The 15,702-nt window shown below is 35.4% G+C and overlaps 1 protein-coding gene across 4 annotated transcripts in view; it reads right to left on the bottom strand.

Annotated features, from left to right (window-relative positions):
- The window catches only part of LOC147840340 (uncharacterized), a 357,076-nt gene that overhangs the window by 17,655 nt on the left and 323,719 nt on the right, over positions 1–15,702 (bottom strand). Inside the window, exon 8 of one of the 4 annotated variants that reach the window (XR_015511618.1) lies at positions 10,730–11,270. The exons of the other annotated variants lie outside the window; for them this stretch is intronic. The gene's annotated coding sequence lies outside the window, so the exon portion shown is untranslated. Of the gene's footprint in view, positions 1–10,729; positions 11,271–15,702 lie in introns of those variants that run through there. 4 annotated transcript variants of the gene reach the window in all.

The following is a 15,702-nucleotide window of genomic DNA, read 5'->3' as shown; positions in this document are numbered from 1 at the left end:
CTTCATGGCCAATCACAATCATTTCTGTTGAGTACGTGAACACAATGGCAAATCAGCGCTGTTTAAGAACGTGCTCAGTACCGCTTAAGTGTTAGCAGAAATTGGACATTTTTAAAACTTCAGTATCGATTGGTACTGAATTCAAGTATCATGACGACCCTGTTCTTGATATTTGTACAGTATGAGTGGGATGTTATTCAGCAATGCTATTGAAAGAGGCTGTTAATGGTGATTATTACACAGCTCTCTGAAATACTTGATTCTGTTTGGCATTTCAATGTAGTTTATTCCCAGATAACAACCATTGAAACTGATAACACAAGCTCACCTGGGTACTTAACATATTCTTGACTATTAGTGAATACATTCATATTATTTATGCTTATCTTTAACGCCATTGTTATTGAATGTTTGGTCCTATCCTGCAATCTATTGTAGGCTGCATTCAGCCATTTTATTTCAGTCAGCTTTGTTTAAAGAGTTAATACATTATTATAGCTCAGATCAATGTTTTGTATTTAATGGTTTAGTTTTGTTTCAAATAGCCATGTAATAAGTGGGATAATGTACATTTAGGTGATTCCAAGCAAACAATTTTGTGTTTAACTCTTTCAGGCTCAAATTAAATTTTAGAAACAGGCAAAATCTATGCTTTTAACTGTTGCAAATCAGCAACGCCTGCCTTGAGAGGGTTAATAGACGTCTAATAGTCATCTAAACGTAGACAGCTTGGCTAAAACAAGGCTAAACTTGGGCTGTCAGTGAAAACCTAAGACATCTAAGAATAGACCAAAACTAGACTAGTCATTCACTTGACAAATTCGACAGACTTTATAAGTGCAGTCATTAAATTCTGTTTATTTGATGACTAGTCTAGTTTTGGCCTATATTATTATTAGATTATTATTAGACGTCTAATTAGATTCACTGCAGCCCAAGTTTAGCCTTGTTTTAGCCAAGACGACCTTGTTTAGACGTCTATTAGACATCTTTAAAAAACAAAAAATGCTTGCTGGGTTGTTTTCACAGATTAAATAAATTGGGCTGCTGATAAGCCAGGCTTAATTTTGTGAGAACAATCCTTTTTATACACATTATCCCTTACATAACACGCTGTGTAATGCTGACTGACCAGTCAGAATAAAATATCACATATAATGCAGTAATGTAACAATAATGTCAGTTACCCCACAGCAACAAACTGGTTAGCATGTGCCTCAAGCAAAGCCTTTGGATCTTTTATGCTTTGAGTGAAAGTGTGTAGCTAATTCTTATAAGCACTCATTGTCACGGTTGTAAATTCAGTCACCTTCTTCCACTGGTACACTCAGTGTCATGGCTTTGTTTCTAGGTGGGTCATTTAAGAACGCAGCACACATGTGAGTTTTATCTTCTGTGTGCCTTAGGCATGGGATTTTCAGCCAACGGTCCATGGCCATGATGTCTGAGGCCAAGACCAGCGGCTTAACGGCTTGGTATGTCACAGCCTTAAGCCAGAATGATCCAAATTGTTAAAGCAGTCTCAACTTAACTAGCCATTTTTCCGATTAATATTGTGGAGACAGCAAGCACGTCCCCACTGACTCTTCAGTCCAGTTTCCACAGCTGGACACTCCAGCATTCAATAGCTCTTTGAAGACAACTTGAAGCACTATGTGAGTGCACAAATACTGGCCCCAAGCCAAGCCACTCTTGTGTGCGAGCAGCCTGGTGCAGTTGAAAGGCCCTTTAGCCTGCTTCCTCAACACACTATTCATCCTGGGAGGCATAGACCAGCACCCCAGAGAGCACCCATGGATAACCTGGACAGTGTCTTATCCTAACCTTCAAACGTCTTGCTGGGAGAGAGAGTCAATGTCACTGCAACAAAGGCACATGTGAGGAAGAGTCTGGCCCTCAGAAGCTCGGGCCCACTAATTGACGGCTTGAGGGAGTGGAAGCAACATAGACAGAGAGGGAGAAAGAAAGATATGAAAGCCGCTAAACCCACCCCACTAAACTATTCCTCCCGGCGTATACAGACTTAAAATGCGAGCTTGCTTTTTTATTTGCTTTTTCTTCTTTTCATGTGTTCAACTTTTTGTGCGTTGTCCATTCCTCCTTTTTCTGTAAATAGTAAACCCGATAAGCTTTTGAAATCACTTATTTACCCTCTCTCCTGTCCCTTTGAGAAACTACTCTCCAAGTTTGGAGCGCAACAATCAATTACCGCTGGGCCTTAGAACATGGAGATGAATTTGAGTCTGGTTAACTTTTTAACGCCTTGCTAATGTGGTCGTGGCCCTGCGTGCACACAAACATGATACCGCAGCGGCCCCAGTTAACACTGCATTGTACGCTAATGGTCACAGAGGGCCCAAGGCCAATATTTAATTGCTGGGACCAAGCATAGCGAAAAAGGCGATAAACCAATTAATCCTCTGTGTTTCACCTCCAGTGTGGGGAGAGACGAGGGGGATGAGGCTTTCCTCCTGAGGGGATGCCAAGCTCCTTCACATCCAGCTGTCACCTAGATCAGCTCATCATTCATGTTTTGGGAAACAAAACATTGCAGCTTGCAAATGAGGGCGTTTGATTGGAGTTGGATTGGGAGTAACAAAGATTTTTCTCAATCTCTCTGACAGACTGATTATGGGATGGACTGAGATTCAAGACATTTTAGGGTAGCTGTTGCTAAATTGCCTGAAAATAGGGGTATACTGTATGTCTGTGCATGTGCACTAAAACTGTTCATTGTTTTTTTTCTTTGGTGTAAACAAATGTAGTTGAGTCATGTTTACTAATAATAATAAGTAAAGGATAATGTACATCCAGCCAATAAACCACGACCGGCTAATCAAAACCTTGTATCACCCTAAAGTGAATTTTTTTGTGATGCTTCAAGTAATTAACTGTAAACAATAAATTTATATGTTAGCATTTTAGACTAAATGAATAAACTGCTAAAGTATATAAACATACAGAACAGTCATACAATTTTTTACACAACATTTCAACACATTCATTTTTATAATTTTTTTATTATATTAAAGTCCATTACAATATGCAAACCTATGTCCTGATGCGATGACAAAAACAGCCACACTAAAACTTCTGCAACACAAACTTCCATCTCAGAAAAGACTAAACAAAATAAAACCTCATAGTTTCCTAAACACAACAGTATCTTTTAGAGAATGATCTTTTTATTTCCCTGAGTTTGACATGACTCAGACGCAAATTAATTATTTTGCTGGTTATTCCAGCAGTATTTTGGAGGGTCACCTCTGACACAGCCTGCCTTGCTCTTTGAATGAACACTCCCTGCATGTATAGATACTGATGCTTTCATTTTTATCACTAACCACTACCTATAATTCCACTTTTTTCATATTTGCCGATATCAAAAACTTACATTTTAAGTACTTGATAATACCGATACTTTCATTTTTAGCACTCACCTTTACAGATACCTTGAGTTTTAGTACTTGCCGATATTGATGCTTTAATTTTTATTACTTGCTATACCTGTACTTTTATTTTTAATACTCACTGATATTGTATTTAAAATTTTTTGTAGCATTTGCTAGTACTTAGTACTTGCTGATATTGCTACTTGTATATTTGCACATACCAATAATTGTATTTTAATTTCATTTGTAGTTGAAAAAAAACACTGGTGCAATTATATATATATATATATATATATATATATATATATATATATATATATATATATATATATATATATATATATATATATATATATATATATATATATATTTACTATTAATATCAATGTAATTTAAATAAACACTAAATCAATATCAAACTCAATATTTTTTAACCCCACACAGACCTGCATCTCAGTGACAATGTAGTGCTGAAAACAATAAACCCGTATAGTGTCCTAAATGCAAAAGTATCTTTTAGAGAATTATTTTATTATTTCTTTGACTCTGACATGGCTCAGACTTTATTGGGACCCAAATTTACACTATTCCAGTGGTATTTGGATGGTCACCTTTGTTAAACAAGACCCTGCATGTATCGATATCGAAATTTTTATTTTTACTATTCACCGATACCTATGCTTACACTTCTTTGTACTTGCTGATATCAATACATGCTGATACAAATATTGTTTCTTTTATTTTTAGTACGTTATACCGATATATTCATTTTTAAATTTGCTTTAAATTTGGTACTCACAAACACCGATACTTAAAATTGTATCACTCATCTTTAGACATACATTCAGTTTTATAACTTGCAGATATTGCTACTTTCTTTATCGCAAATACAGATATTTGTATTTTATTTTAATTTGTAGTTACAAAAAACACTGATACAATACAATTGTTCTTAGGGTTTTAACTACTGGAATCAATATCATTTAAATAAACACAGAATCAAAACCAGAATCAATATTTTAACCCTACACAGTAACAGTGCAGGGCTGAACATACAGTATAGAGCCTTATATTCTCCTAAATGCAACAGTATCTTTTTGAGAATGATTTTATTATTTTATTTAATCTGACATGGGTCAGAGTTTGCTAGGACCCAAATTTACAAACCAATTTGACATTATTTGGATGCTCTCCGCTGACACCACCTGCCTGCTGTTCTGAATGCATTAATACCGACACATTCATTTTTAGCACTTACCAATACCTATGCTTCCACTTTTTGGTACTTGCTGAAATCTATACTTTAATTTTAAAGTACTTGCCGATACTAATCTTTTTGTTTTTGTTATTTGTTATACAGATACTTTCATTTTTAGTATTCATGAACTACTTTAGTTTTTTAGTAGTCCCTAACAAAATTTAAAATGCAGTACTCACAAATGCCGATACCTAAATTTTTTGTATTCGCCGATACTTATACTTTCAATTTTTGTACTTGCTGATATCAATACTTACATTTTGAAGTACTTGCCGATTCTAATTTTTTCTTTTTTTTCCCCGCTTTTATAACGATACTTTTATTTTTAGTATTCACCAAATACTTTCATCTTTTTTAGTTTTTGCCAGTATCAATATTTAAATGAAGTACTCACAAATATTGATACTTTCAGTTTTATCACTCACCTTTACATATACTTTCAGCTTTATTACTTGCCGATACTGATTCTTTAAATTTTAGAACTTGTTATACCGAAACTTTAATTTTTAGTATTCACCAAATTTTCTAATTTTTTAGTCCTTGCCAATATCGGTATTTAAATTAGGTTCTCACAAATGCCCATACTTTCATTTTTATCATTTACTTTTAGACATACTTTCAGTATTGTTATTTGCCGATACTGATTTTTTAATTTTTAGTGCTTGTTATACTCATACTTTCATTTGTAGTATTCACCAAAGACTTTCATATTTTAGTTCTTGCCAATATCGATATTTAATTTAGGTACTTACCAATACCGATACTTTTATTTTTATCACTTACCTTTAGACATATTTTCGGTTTTAGTACTTGCCGATATTGATTCTTTAACTTTTATTACTTGTTATACCTATACATACATTTTTGTATTCACCAAATACTTTCATTTTTTAGTCCCTGCCGATATCAATATTTAAAGTCGGTACTTTCATTTTTATCACTCATCTTTATACAAACTTTTTATTTTATCACTCATCTTTATACAAACTTTCAGTTTTAGTACTTGCCGATACAGATACTTGTATTTTAATTTAACATACAATTATATATTCCTTAGGGTTTTAACTATTGATACAAATATAGCTCAAATAAACAATAAATCATTCTCAAAATCAACATTTTTCCTCCACACAGACTTCAGTGGCCAGGCAGGACTGAACACAATAAAACTCTCTTAGTCCCCTAAATGCGACAGTATCTTTTCCGATTCATCCAACATGGCTCAGACCTTATTTTGACCCAAACTTATAGATTTATTCCAGCAGTATTTGGAGCATCACCTCTGACACCGCCTGCCTCCCCTGTGGTAGGAGCATGTCCTGCAGGCCGTGAGCCCGATTAGGAGTGTTAACGGCGTGAAAGTGTCACTCGCGTGGCGCAAAGAGCAAGAGGACGATCTTCCTGACCTTTGTTTTGATTTAAAAATCAAACGAGTGCCAGCGGTGGGCCGAGGGAGTGCCTGGCACAGGGTTGATGGGTTGACCTCTGACCCCCGGGGCCGTGTTGAGGGAACATTGGCTGGGTTTTGCCCCTGAATGTCAGGCCCCTGGGCAGCAGACCCTCACAGGCTTGGTAATGATTTATGGGGCAGGGGTGTCATTGATGGCCACTCGGCCCTGGGGAGGCACTAAATGGTAGTTTTGACAGTGCTGAAAGCAGAGGTTAAAGGTGATCAATAACATGGCTGGTGAGGAGGAGAAGGAGAGAGGGAGAGAGGGATGTAGGCTGTTTTAAATGCTTGCACTCATTATTTGCCTTTCTCTTTTGTGTCTTGTGTTCAGACGGAGAGAGGTGGATGAGTGGGCACATTTCACTGACGGATAGTGGACATTAGCATCTGTCTGCTTTCTGTTTGTTCTCTGCGCCTCTGCTGTCTGTGATTACCTCTATTGTCCACTATTTAGTCACTGTAGAATAATGTCTTTTAGTCACTTCATCAGCACTGTGCACAAATTACAATGACCTTGTGTAGACGGAAAAGAGAATTGTGCCATTAGCCATTTCTAGCTGATCTGATGAGCAGTCATTACTTTTAATAGTGTAACCTGATGTGAACCACATGGTGAACTAAATATATATATAATTATATATATATATATATATATATTCAGTTCACCATGTGCATTTTCAAAGTTGTATTTGTCAGTCAATCTAATTTTTATAAAATTAGTTAAAAACAAATTTACCATTTTCCTCAATTTTTAAAAACACTAAATTTAGGGTGGCGTGGTGGTGTCACCTCACAGCAAGAAGGCCCCTGGTTCGAGTCTCGCCTTAGTCAGTTGCCATTTCTGTGTGGGAGGGCATTGACTGTTTAAAACATATGCTGGATAAGTTGACGGTTCATTCCGCTGTGGCAACCCCAGTTTGTTAAAAGGACGAAGCCGAAAAAAAAATAAATGAATGAATAAATTAAAAACACAAAATTTTATGTAATTTTTAAAATGTTTATTTTAAAAAGCATTCATTATTCATTAATAAATAAATGTATAAATTCTACTTTTTAAAAATACGATTAAAATGTTTTAAAATGTATTATATTTATAATAAAATATTATTATACTTATTTTGTGATTATTATTGAATAATAAAAGTAAAATAATATTTTTAAAATACTTTTAAAGTTTTATAAAATCTTTATAAAAATGTTTTTTTTTTGCAAAAAAAATTATAATGGCATAAAAACATTTTTAAAAACATAAATAATAATAATAATAATAATTTTCTAAAAAAAATATTATATTATATTTTTATTTTGATCTTAAACCAACACAGAGCAATACAAAAAGCAACAACAATTATAAAGACAAAATGGTTTAAAACCATTATTACATCAATTCCTCCAGTTTTATACATAGGTTAACAATGTTACACATATATTTCTAGGCCATTGGGCACAAGCAATATAGTTATCTTGCAGACAATGACAGGGGTATACCTCTAAACTGTTATCCTTGGCATGTGACAGATAATTAAAAAAGGGGTTCCTGGTGGCTTCGAAGCCAGCAATGTTATCAGAAAGATTGTGTTAAGTCTCTCTAAATGTACACTGGTAGAAAATTCTAAAAGCCAGGATTTCAAAAGTGGTTTTGAAGCCTTTTTCCATAGACAAAGAATAATTTTTTAGCTATCATTGGACAGCTTTTTTAATTTGATGACTGAACCCACAAAGTGAGTCAGACCAACCAAAAACAGCGATTGCTAGATCAGGGGCGAGATCACAAGAATAAGCCTTAGACTAGAATCTGAAAATTTTGCTTTAAAAAGTTTTGGGCATGACCAAAAAGATGTCCTTAGGAGCCTTCCGCAGGTTTACATTTGTTACATTCAGAGGAGATGGAGGGGTAGAATTTTTTAAGCTTAACCCTAGAATAATGAAGCCGATGTACTACTTTATATTGGATTAATTGGTGTCTTGAGTTTATAGAACATGCATTTATGACCTTGATAGACTTTTCCCTGTCTTCATTGGAAATTTAAATGCCTAAATCTTTCTCCACATTTTTTATGTTACAGCCTTATTCTTAAAATGGATTAAATTCATTTAGTCCCTAAAATCATACACACACAATGCCCCATAATGACAATGTGAAACAAATATATTTTTTTTAATTTTTGCAAATTTATTAAAAATAAAAAACCTGAAAAATCACATGTACATAAGTATTTACAGGCTTAGCTGTGAAGCTCTAAATTGAGCTCAGGTACATTCTGTTTCCACTGATTATTCTTGAGATGTCTCAGCAGATTGGAGTTTACCTGTGGTCAATTTTGTTAAATGGACATGATCTGAAAAGACATATGCCTGTCTATATAAGGTCCCAGGCTTGACAGTGCATGTCAAAGCACAAGCCAAGCATTAAGACAAAAGAATTGTCTGTAGACCTCCAAGACAGGATTGTCTCGGGGCACAATGCTGGGACAGGTTACAGAACACTTTTTGCCTGGAATTTACTAGAAGGGATCGGATGGGCTCTCAAACCATAAGAAACAAAATTCTCTGGTCTGATGAGACTAAAATTTAACTCATTGGAGTGAATGCCAGGTGTTACGTTTGGAGAAAACCAGGCACCGCTCATCACCACGCTAATACCATCCCTACAGTGAAGCATGGTAGTGGCAGCATCATGCTGTGGGGATGTTTTTCAGCAGCAGGAACGGAAAGACTAGTTAGGATAGAGGGAAAGATGAATGCGCAATTTACAGAGACATTCTGAATGAAAACATGCTTCAGAGTGCTCTTGACCTCAGACTGGGCAGACGGTTCATCTTCCAGCAGAACAATGACCCAAAGCACACCGCCAAAATATCAATGGAGTGGCTTCACAATAACTTGTGAATGTCCTTGAGTGGCCCAGCCATAGCCCAGACCTAAATCCTATAGAACTTCTCTTGAGAGATCTGAAAACGGCTGTACACTGTTGCTTCCCATCCAACCTGATAGAGCTTGAGAGGTCCTGCAAAGAGGAATGGGTAAAAATTCCCAAAGACAGGTGTGCCAAGTTTGTGGCATCATATTCAAAAAGACTTGAGGCTGTAACTGCTTCCAAAGGTGCATCAACAAAGTATTGAGCTAAGGCTGTGAATACTTATATACATGTGATTTTCAGGTTTTTATTTTTAATAAATTTGCAACAATTTCAAAAAATCTTTTTTAACAGTAATTATGGGGTATTGTGTGCTTATTTTGCTTTATTTTACAATAAGGCTGTAACATAAAATATGTGAAGCGCTATGAATACTTTCCGGATGCACTGTACATCACGTGAATCTGCTAATAGTAAAAAGTGGGGGATAGATGTACGAACATAGTTTCTCAGCAGTGGCGCCCCCAGAACATTTTCCTAGGGGTGGTCAAAAGAGGCCCCACCAAATCTTGGGGTGGCACACACAAAAATAATGAATTCAGAGTAATGGATTATTTTTGTTTCAGGTAAATGAAATAATATGGTTTTAATTAATTTAATAATTACTTTTATAATATTGCAATTTGTTCCTTAAAATAATTCAGCAAGTACATGTGCAAACCAAATAAAAATCAATATTTAGTTTAAAAATACTTTATATATATATATATATATATATATATATATATAAATATATATATATATATATATATATATATATATATATATATATATATATATATATATATATATATATATATATATATATATATATATCAATGTCTTTTCAGTTATTGTTTTACATACTTTTATTGTACAGCATACAGTATATGCCATGTATTAATGAAGATTAATGAATTAATTAATAAAACAAACAAATACAACTGTAACACACAATAATTCTATACACACACTCACCATACAGACCCTAGTAATATAATTTATTCATATTCCTTTTTGAGCCACAATATTATTAATACAGCTTTTTCTATTGATGTACCTTAAAGTAAATATTAAATTGCCATTGCTGTTAATTGCAGGTTAGTGCGTGCTGTTAACATGGCTGCAATGACGATAGGGGAGGAGGAGGAGCAGTGAATCAGCCACATCATTGACACCAAACAATAAACAATAATTTAGTGGCTGCTATTTATTTGTTTATTGTATTTAGTGAATTGTGAATGTATGCAAGTACATTTAAATTAATAATATCAGCAAAATTATATTGGGGTGGCCAGAGTTTACACAGGGGTGGCCATGGCCCCTCCTCTGTTTCTCAGCCTTAGATATCTAAAATAGTTTGATGGTAAAAGATAAATTTTTTGTTTTAGCTGAGGAAATGTAGCAAATTTACCATCCATGTGCAAGTCTCTTCCATGGACCATTCCTTTACTGGACTAAATTGAAAATGTGGAGTCATTGAGTGATTGCTTAAAGGGATGATTTTTGTAAGTATATTTATTTTTATATATATTGGATAAATAGTTTTTGAAATATACAAAATGTTTATTTTAGAAAGTCACAAAAAAAAGATTATATGACATTTTTAATCAATATTAATAACAATAATAAGATTGCTGTATGAATAATATGAAAATATAATATAATTATTGTATGACTATTAATTTCTTAGGCAAAAAGCACAATTTCCTAGTACAAATATTGTTATTTTTAAAATCATTTATGTGTTTTATATTTTGTTATTCATCAGGTATTTAGTGGAAATCGTTACTACTTCCATTGTTCATGTTTCCTTTTTCTGCCTCACATCAACCTGTCACAGCTCTCAATCTCTTTGTCGCCCGTCAGTCTTTTCCTCCCTCCGCCTCAGTTTTCCCTTTCTCTCCCTCTCTCAGTTCTCCAGTCTGTTGGACTGCAGTGGATGGTTTCCATCTCGTTCTCCGACAGAGTTTGTCTCCCTCCCGTCCATAAGCAGCTCTCAGAAGTGAGCTGATTAAGATGAAGACTGGCCTGCTTTCCCTAATCACATCCCTGCATCTAAATCGTCTGTGTACATTTCTAATTACGCAGTCGCGCGCCGCGTCCTTGAGCTCAGCGGCAGGTCTCTATTTCATCTCGCTCCGTCTCGCGCTCCCTCCTTGTCTCCCCTCGTTTCATCTTTCTCATTTATTTCTTTTTGTTGTTGTTGTTGTTATTTTGGCGGTTGTGAGCCGAGGGCTCGTTTGCACATCGCTCTTCTCTCTTGTGGCACTTCTTTGGAGGGCAAAGAGGGTGGGCATGAATCAGAAGACAGAGAGAAAAGAAAAGAAGATGGTCATCAGCCTTAAGTAAAGAACTGATTTTGTGAGCAAATGCTGAATTATGTGTGTTTTTTCTTTCCTTTTTAAAGAGGAAAAACCTTCATTTGCTATGTATTATTGTAGAAGCAAGACCATTTTGCAGAATTATGGACATACAAACAATCGCGCAGAACAACAAGTGTTTGTTTACCAGGTTTATATAGTTTTTCAAAGTGCTAACTAACAATACGCCAGAGCCATTGTCTAAAAGACCCTGAGCATCTCCCAGCCCTTGTGACCTTCCTATTATTTAAGATCGTCTTCATTTAGAATTTGTCATTTTAATGTTTTTTTTTTCTTTGTTTCTTTTTTTCTAGAGCCATTTTCAGCCTTGTGATTTAAGTCTTGAAAGAGGATGGACACCACACAAAGGCCAGGTTTTGAATGTGAAGTGTTGGAGAACCTATAGCCTGACTTACACCAATGGGAGAAGATGAGGTCTTCGGGGTGAGCTTTTAATACGCGACCTTCAATAGAAGCTTTCAGCTATTGACAAAAATGACAGAGAGCTGGACATCTGTAAAGAAAGGCCATATTTAAGACAAAACAGAAGAGGATATAGAGGAATTCAACTGTCGGTTGTAGAAGTTTATTAGATTACTCTTAAAAGTTCATTCATTTATTGTCCTTAGGCTTAGTCCCTTTATTAATCAGGGGTCACCTCAGTGGAAATTACCACCAACTTTTCCAGCATATGTTTTATGCAGCGGATGCCTTTCCAGCTGCAACCCAGTACTGGAAAACATCTATACACACTTATTCACACACACTACGGCCAATTTAGTTTATTTAATCCACTCATAGCGCATGTCTTTGGACTGTGGGGGTAACCGGAGCACCCGGAGGAAACCCACATGAACACATGCAAACTCCATACAGAAATGCCAACTGACCCAGCCGGGACTCAAACCAGCCACCTTCCTGCGGTTAGGCGACAGTCCTAACCACTAAACTACAGAGTTTAAAGTTATTTAAAAAAAAAATCCAACCAAAACTGGTCGTCACTTCTTAAAAAGTAAACAAAAAAATGTTAATTGCACTGATTTGAATCTGAGAAGTAATGAATCTTTGGTTTTTACAGCAGAATAAATTAGTTTTTTTTGGTTCATAAGTTAAGTATCAAGTTTGGATGTTCTCTCTGTGTTGGCGTGGGTTTCCTCTGGGTCCTCCAGTTCCCCCCACAAGTCCAAAGACATGCGGTACAGGTGAATTGGGTAAGCTAAATTGTCCGTAGTGAATGTGTGTGAATGAGTGTGAATAGATGTTTCCCAGTGATGGGTTGTAGCTGGAAGGGCATCCGCATAAAAACATATGCTGGATAAGTTAGTGGGTCCTTCCGTTGTGGCGACCCCAGATTAATAAAGGGACTAGGCTGAAAAGAAAATGAATGAATGAATTAAAGTATCAGACAAATAGTGTATTTTCTTTTTTAATTCTAATTTGCATGAAGTAGTTAATGTTGTAGTACCATTGTAGAGAGGCTATAAGTCACTTTCCAAAACCTTTTCATTTAATGTTCCTCGGCGGTGGAAAGATCTTCCCATTCCCATACAGACTGCTGATTAGCTAATATCATTCAAACGACAACTAAAAAAAACATCCCTGAACCCCTGTGAACTAAACCAGGACCCCTCTTCTCCCACCACCACACCACATGACAACCTCAAAACCTTCACACAGGTGAGTGGCCTTGACAAACCACCCATAGAAAATACACTCGTTTATCTTTCAAACACACTCTTTTGACACTTGTTGGACACTTGCATCAGTTTAAAACATTTGCACCAGACACGTTCTGATAATCACTAAACAACAACAACAACAACAAACTAAAACATTGCGCATTTATAAATCCAGCCACAACCCAGTATTGGGAAGTACTCATGCTAAATGCTAAATGTAAATGTATATTCAAAACTCTTTCTCTTTCCACTTGATTCTTTTGTTAGTGCTGATTATACTGCATGCTTTAACGGTTTTCACGTTGAGATTGTTAAGAAAACTAAACGCCCTCTAGTAGTGAATAATAATCACTATATTCATTTTCTGATTCTCCATTACCTGGGAAAACCAGCAACTTCTTAAATAAAATGTAGAATATTTATGTGTCTATATTAGTATTTAAATGCTACAATATAGTGTCTTAGTGAAAGGAAATGTGTTTTTTTTTTATTTACCTTCAACAAGACCTTCACCTAGAGGAGTTTCTGCTGGGTCGTAAAGGTGAGAATGATGGCCGAATATCTCAAATTTGTTCATCTTTTCCCAATAACAAATGGGTAGAGATGAACACGGGAAGGTACATAAATTGTTTCCATCTGTTTAATTTACATTGACTATGAAGCTGAAGGAACTGTCAACTTGTCCAGCATATGTTTTACGCAGTGGATGCCCTTCCAGCCGCAACCCAACACTGGGAAACCCCCAGACACACTCCTTCTCACACACACACATACACGGCCAATTTAATTTAATCAATTCACCTATAGCGCATGTCTTTGGACTGTGGGGGAAACCGGAGCACCCAGAGGAAACCCGGGGAGAACATGCACACCCCACACAGAAATGCCTACTGACTCAGCCAGGACTTAAACCAGCGACCTTCTTGCTGTGAGGCAATCGTACTACCCAATGCGCCACCGTGATGCCCACAAAGTGTTTGTATCATCATTAATTAGAAGTGCCAACGGATATAAAATTCAATCAACATAGAGGTAAACATCATAAAAAATAACAGCAATATTATTGCATTAGAGCTTAAAAAAAGTTTATAAGGTTGAAAAATACCCAATAAAGCACCAAATATTTTAAACAACCAGGTGGGGTTAATTAAATAACTCAGCATTTTTTTAGAGTGCATGTGATCTGGATTACATTATCAGATTACAAGATTAAATACAATGATCAAAATCAGTCTAGAGTTAATTTATTGGTCACATGATAACTTAATGTTATTTAAATTGCACTTATTTCTTTGCAAATACTTATGCTTCATCGTTTACATTTTCCTGCTAATAGGTAATCAGGAAACAACGTACAAAACAGAAAGCCACTCACTGTTCTAATAACATCAGTAACTTTATTTATTTCTTGAATGCAGTGATTCTTTTTGATTGATGCTAATAGTGCAGCTGATCAGTGGTCATGGGTTAGGCGTGTGATGTCACAGCAGAGGGAAAACTGAAACAGCCGATTTTCAGGTTCTGATTTATGCATATCATTGAAGGAAGGAGTGGGTTTATTTTTAACATTATAGGATGGTTGTTCGCACATATTGAACCATCTGTGTTTGAATTTTGTATAACAGGACGCTTTAATGTTTCCAGATTTTAAATGGTAGTACTAGCACCATGGTAAAGTATGCTGTAAAAAATTAATACAAATAAAAGTAATTAATTATTTAATTTACACTTAAAATAAAAACCATGCAGTGCCTAATTATATATTGAAATGAAATTTAAATATAAGTATTCTGTTTTATTGCATTGGCAGATTTCCCCCCACTTGTTTCTATATTATTTACTATTGCTGTATTATTAACTATAGTTCTCTATTATTGATCTATTGTTTCTTAAACAAGTACAAATCTGATACAACATACATTTGTGTTAAAGAGAAACTGCCTCTAGTAGATATATATAAACACTCCTTCAGATCACTAAATTTGAACCATTTGACAGCAAGACATTCTCAATCTTTCAAAGTATAATAAAGGTTTGTAGGATCGCATAATCTTAGTAAAAATGTAAATAGAAATAATAAGTACAAATCACAGTTTACATTTATTCTGACATAAGTGCTTATGCTAAATGACAAAGCATTATTTATCTCATATTTTGACATTTTAATATTATAATTTGAAAAGTGGGCAGCACGGTGGCTCAGTGGTTCACACTGTCGCCTCACGGCAAGAAGGTCGCTGGTTCAATTCCCTACATGGCCAGTTGGCATTTCTATGTGGAAATTTGCATGTTCTCCCTGTATTGGCGTGGTTATCCTCTGGGTGCTCCTGTTACCCCCACAGTCCAAAGACATGCTCTATAGGTGAATTGGAGAAAATAAATTGGCATTAGTTGAAGAGTGTGTATGGATGTTTCCCAATACTGGGTTGTGGCTGGAAGGGCATCCGCTGAGTAAAACATATGCTGGAATAGTTGGCGGTTCATTCTGCTGTGGCAACCTCTGAAACAGAGACTGTTATTCCAAACATTTCATAGACATATACTTAACCTATCTATCTATCTATCTATCTATCTATCTATCTATCTATCTATCTATCTATCTATCTATCTATCTATCTATCTATCTATCTATCTATCTATCTATCTATCTATCTATCTATCTAT

The sequence above is a fragment of the Danio rerio genome, chromosome 16 (assembly GCF_052040795.2).
Source record: "Danio rerio strain M-AB ecotype USA chromosome 16, GRCz13ab, whole genome shotgun sequence".
NCBI classification, from domain to species: Eukaryota; Metazoa; Chordata; class Actinopteri; order Cypriniformes; family Danionidae; genus Danio; species Danio rerio.
This window is presented reverse-complemented; position numbering and strand designations above follow the sequence as displayed.